Source organism: Cherax quadricarinatus, chromosome 7 (genome assembly GCF_038502225.1).
Source record: "Cherax quadricarinatus isolate ZL_2023a chromosome 7, ASM3850222v1, whole genome shotgun sequence".
In the NCBI taxonomy this organism is placed as follows: Eukaryota; Metazoa; Arthropoda; class Malacostraca; order Decapoda; family Parastacidae; genus Cherax; species Cherax quadricarinatus.
In genome coordinates, this window is record NC_091298.1 from 62,510,368 (window position 1) to 62,516,367 (window position 6,000).

Here is a 6,000-nt window from a genome sequence, read left to right on the forward strand (position 1 = left end):
GAAAAGGGATGGAGCAAACGGGCGGCGAACGAATAAAGAATGTCTACTAATATCGGTGACCATTCTATAAATGGAAGGATTGTGTAGATCGTGAGAGGGTACATAGTAGCGAAGGCAATGGGCATCACGGCAATCAGACAAGGATGGAACATTCACTTCTGTATAGAGGCTCTCAACAAGGGAAGAGCGAAAAGCACCAAGGCACAAACGTAATCCTTGGTGATGGATAGTTAAGGCTAGAGAGAGTAGCAGGAGAGGCCGCGGAATAAATCTGGTCACCATAATCGAGTTACGATAAAACGAGGGCTGAATGTAGGCGAAGCAGAGTTCGACGATCAGCTCACCAGGAAAGATGAGCAAGGGTTTTAAGAAGGTTTAGCCGGCTGTGACAAGTTGCCTTCAGAGAGGTAATGTGAGGTTTCCAGGATAACCTACGGTCAAAGAGAAGGCCTAGAAACCTGACTGTATCACGTTCGGGGATACGGGAGCCATAGAGATACAAAGGATGATCGGAGATAACAGAGTGTCTAGTGAAAGTAATTTGGCGAGTTTTGGTACTTGAAAATTTAAACCCATGCGTGGTGGCCCAAGTGGAAACACGGTCGACCGCATGCTGGAGAGAAACTGCAATAAGATGACAATCAGCGCCTGCACAAGCAATAGCGAAGTCATCAACATAGTGATGACCAAATATTGGGTGGAAGAACAGAGGCCAAATCATTTATAGCAAAGAGAAAAAGTGTTGTGCTTAAAACACATCCCTGAGGGACACCTTCAGCTTGGACGAAGTCCGGGGAAAGAACATTATTGACTCGAACACGGAAATGTCTGTCAGTTAAAAAGTTCTTAAGGAAGGATGGTAGATTGCCTCGGAGGCCTAAGGAATGGGCCTGGGCCAAAATATTATACCTCCAAGTTGTGTCATATGCCTTTTCAAGGTCAAAAAATATGGCAATAACTGAGTGATTAATCGCAAAGGCATTACGAACATACGTATCTAAGCGTAGTAAGGGGTCTATGGTAGAACGACCCTTACGAAAGCCATATTGACTAGCGGAGAGACTGTTGTCTCTCTAAATACCACATTAAACATCGATTTACGAGACATTCCATCACTTTGCACACTGCTCTAGTAAGAGCGATGGGACGATAGTGGGAGGCATCATGTCCTGTAGTACCCGGTTTGCGGAAAGGGAGAACAATGGCAGATTTCCACAGCTGCGGAAGAACTCCTTGTGCCCAAATAAGATTGAAGAGGTGTAAGAGGACTACAAGGGCTGACCGATGTAAATGTTGTAACATACGAATATGAATGTCGTCAGGCCCAGCTGCCGATGATCGGCAAGCTGAGAGCGTTGCCTCCAGTTCTAGAAGTGTAAAAGGCACATTATACTGTTCTTCTCTGAGAGAAGAAAAGTCCAAGGGTACTAACTCTCTGGAAGACTTTGAGGAAAGAAACGAGGGGCATAGATGGAGCCCTCGGGAAATACGGACCAGATGTGTGCCAAGTTCAATGGCAACGTCGAGAGGGTTTGCTACATCAACACCAGCGACCCGTAGAACAGGAGCCGGGTCAGGAGAGTATTTACCACTCAATTTCCTCACTTTTTTCCAGACTGCACTCATAGAAGAAGCAGAGGTGATGGTGGAAACATAGTCTCGCCAACAAGTGCGTTTAGCTTCACGGATGACACGGTGAGTGATCGCACGCTTCTGCTTAAAATCAAGAAGTCTCTCAGCGGTTCTATTGTACCTGTACCTGCCCCATGCAGCACGTTTCAAACGTACTGCACGAGCACAAGCAGGAGACCACCAAGGCACGCACTTCTGAGAATGCCTGCCTGAGGTTTGGGGTATAGAATGAGAAGCTGCGGTATAAACTGACGTCGAGAAGATGTGTAGGAGCTCATCAATGGAGGATGAAGAAGGAACCTCACTAAAAGCAGTGAGGTGTGAGTAAAGATCCCAATTTGCCCGATGAAATTGCCAGCGAGGGCTACGGAAAGGTGGTGAATAGGAAGGAGAAGTAAGAATGATTGGAAAATGATCGCTGTCATGTAAGTCCGGTAGAACAGACCAGGTGAAGTCTAGTGCAGTGGAGGAAGAGCAGACTGATAGATCGATGCAAGAGAGAGTATGAGTACGAGGATCAAAATGGGTGGGAGTACCCGTATTTAAAACATGGAGGGGGTGAGAGGCGAGAAAAGCCTCCAACTGGATGCCACGTGAGTCACAATGAGACCCCCCCCCCAGAGGAAATGGTGGGCATTAAAATCACCAAATAACAGAAGTGGTGGTGGTAAGGATGAAACAAGAAAGGCAAAGTCTGGGATAGAAAATGCTCGAGAAGGAGAGAGATATAAAGAACATATTGTAAACCACTTATTCAAGTGGATACGGGCTGCAGTGTAATGCAGCGAGGTATGGACAAATAGTTGACAGTACGGAATATCATTGCGTAGAAGAAGGGCACTTTCATTAAAGGTCCCATCTGAGAAAGGATTCGAAGAATACAATAAATTATAGCCTGAGATAGGTTGGAAGACAGCCGAGTGTAATTTTGGTTCTTGTAAGCAAGCACCAACAGGGAAAAACCTGGAAAGCAACATCTGAAGCTCACCCCGATTACCCGAGGCCGCGGATATTCCACTGTAAATAGGCCATGATTGGCGATGAAGAAAATACCAGGAATCTGTAGGTAAAGGCACCTACGGACTAGAGGGGTTAGAAAAGTCAACATGTGGTGGCATTGGAAGACGTTCAAGTAGCGAAGGAACGGAGCGTTGCGAAGAATGGGGTTGTGAAGATGGAGGAGAGGGAAGAGAAGGAACAGGAAGTGAATCAGTGTCCATTGAAGGTTTAGTCTCTGCAATATATTCTGAAATGGCTTCAAGTGTTTCTGAATTCAAAGATGTATGGGAGACCATATTGGAGATAGAAGGAGGAGGGTGAGTAAAGATTGGGACAGTAATGGACTGTACCAAAGTAGAGGGGGAGGGAAGAGTGTAAGAAACTGGAGATGAAGTGTGGGGGGGGGGACAGAAGAGGCAGAAACCTGGGAGGTGGCAGAAGAGGGAGAAACTTGGGAGGGGACAGGGGTGGAAGGCATAGTACGAGGAGGAGGGTGAATCTCCACACTTGTAATAGAGCCAGAGAGAGGGGAAGAACTAGGTACAGAGACTGGAAAGGTAAAGTGTGGAGGTGGAAGAAGGGAAGGAAGGGGCAAAGAAGATTTAAGCAATATGGATTTTTTGGACTTCTGAGAAGTAGAGGGGCGATTGGTATTAGGTGTCGTACGAGGTCTTGTCGATACTGGGGCTTGTGAGGAAGGACGCGAAGATGGGAGAACAGACTGAGTTGTAGTCGGGACGTCAGAGCCAAAGACAGCAAAAAGATTAGATGCCGGAGTGGCTATGGGAGGGGTAACAACAGAGGAGGCTGCAGAAGATGGGACCCCAGAAGTGGGGGGATGTTTGGAAACACAAGAATAAGAAACACGGAGTAGTCTCCCTTGGAGGCGGAGATGAGTAACTGCCATAGCATAAGGGAGACCTTCTGCCTCTTTGAGGCAACGGATTTCACGTTCATTTAAGTAGACCTGGCAACGGCGGGAGTACGAAGGGTGAGCTTCATTACAATTAAGGCAAGATGGAGGTTGACTGCAAGATGTATTAGAATGGTCGTCGGCACCACAGACTGGGCATTCGGCCATAGATCTGCAATATTTCGCTGGGTGATCAAAACGCCAGCAATTTCTACATTGTTGCGGTGTAGGTATCACCTTTCGAACTTGTAACCTATGTACCACGACATATACAGAGGACGGGAGTTCTCGGCTGTCAAAAGTTAAACGAGCCACATTGCAAGGGTAACGTCTCCGCCCCCGGGCAGGAAGGACATAAGTGTCTACTTTGAGGATTGGGAGATCCTGGAGTTCCAGCTGTTCAAAAATATCATTGCCACATGACTGGAAATTCTGTTGGACTATGGTATGGGGCAGAATGACAGTACCACTACAAGAATTGAGAGAAAGATGTTTTTCAATAGTGATAGGAGTAGTATCGATATTTGAAAGGGGAGAAAGATCATGAGCTTGGGTAGCATTCTGGAAAGTGATGATGCACGTACCACTCTTGAGAGCATGAAATGAAATATCTCTACCAACATGACGCAGGAGCGCTTTGCCAATACTATGGTCAGAAAGGTAGGCAGAAGAAGAAGTCGGTCTTAAAGTAAAGAATTTAGTCCATTGTGTGGTCCGAAACTGAGCGTGGAGAGGGAGTGCTTGACGTGTCGGTCTTTTCCGAGTAGAATGGGAAGGTAACGAAGGAGCATCATCAGGAGATTAACGTTGGCGTTTAGGAGTAGGACCGGAGTTGGACCGGCGTGAAATGAGCGGGCGATTCGAAAATTGCCGTACCGTAGAGGGAGAAGCCGGAAGCATAGTCAAAGGAGAGCGGAGTTCAGACAAATCGAAGGAGTCAGTCGAAGCCCCGGTACCTGAAGCGGGTGAGGAAACGGCACCAGCAAGAGGTACAGGGGCATCAGGATTGTCCGAAGAGTGGTCTAAACACAAGGCAGGGTCAGAATGGGGTGCGGTATCAAGAAGGGGCCCGGGGGTAGTGGGTTCATGGATTGGGTTCTCCATGGTTAGGTTACTCCTTTGCTTTTTGTTTTTAAGAAAAAAAAAGAAAGACAAGAAAATAAAAATAAAAAAAAGAATAAAAAAAGGGGGGAGCGGGGAGGAATAGTTCCCAGGAGGAATGAAAGGGCCGGAAATCTCCCTCCGCGCCCAAGAGGACCTCAGCACCGCTAGTAGCGCAGATGCAGCATGGAACCCGTGCCGTGCCATACCCTACCCTTCATGCCAGTAAACCAGCAATCCGGGATAGCAACCTCACATCTGCCGAGCTACCTCAGTGGACAAAAGAGAGGGCGGCCGGATATCCGCCACAAAGCATACCTCCTTCGTCCACCACCCCCAGAATCCGAAAGGTGGCTTCCAGAGATACACCCGTCGCCCGAAAGACACCCAAAGCTACTCCGGGATACCGGAGAGGGATCGGGACATCCCCAGGCAATCCAGATTCCACGGCAAACTACGCCACCGCCAAGAACCTCAACGGAATGGGATGGACCCCGGTGTCCTTTCCCCTACCTAGGAACTAGCGTGCCTGTGGGAGAAATCCCAAAGGCCAAAAAGAGGAAGGGCAAAAGGGAGGGGTGGGGAGGAGGAGGAGGAGGAATGGAAAAAGGGGGGGAGGGGAGAATGGGGGGTAATTAGGTTCGGTCTGAGGAAGAAGACCGACAGGGCTAATTCCTCAGACCAAGAGCCTCTTCACCACGCTACATTATTGAAACAAAGTGCAATTAGCTTGTCTAAATCACTTGGACATTACTCTGCATAGGACAATACAATTGTACAGATATGAGGCAAACATGCTGCAGGCCAGAGGCCTGGAAGTTTCAATATAATTGTCTAATGTTCCTGCTGCATAACTTTCCCACAATATGTGGTGCAGAGAAAAGTGTGGGGAGGTCACCAAAGGTATACCTCAAGAGGACCAGGGAGGTTTGGGTATTTAGAGGATAAAGTGTATAGTTAGATGAAGAGGGTGGAAGAAAGAAAGCAGTTGTTGTCCCAGGAATGATTGGAAGCACTAAACTCATAGGGATTATACAGCACCTGTGGCTAAACTTGAGTCCTGGAAGAGGGAAGGTCAATGCATACAATGCCTAATGTTTGGGGGTTTTACCTGGGGTTGCTGTTGATAAGATCACAGTAGAGGCTGATCTGGCTGTTTACATGTTTTCTCACCACAAGACAGACTGTGGTTATACATTTTACAAGGTAGAAGCAACCAAGGCTGCATTTATTAAGAGGCATAATTATTACTGACAACTTAAGCAAAATGATTTTCCGTGGTGCCTTGACAGATGCCACTCAAAAATGAGCATTTTAATATCATGAAAGCAGAAACAGGTGACCAAACTAACAAA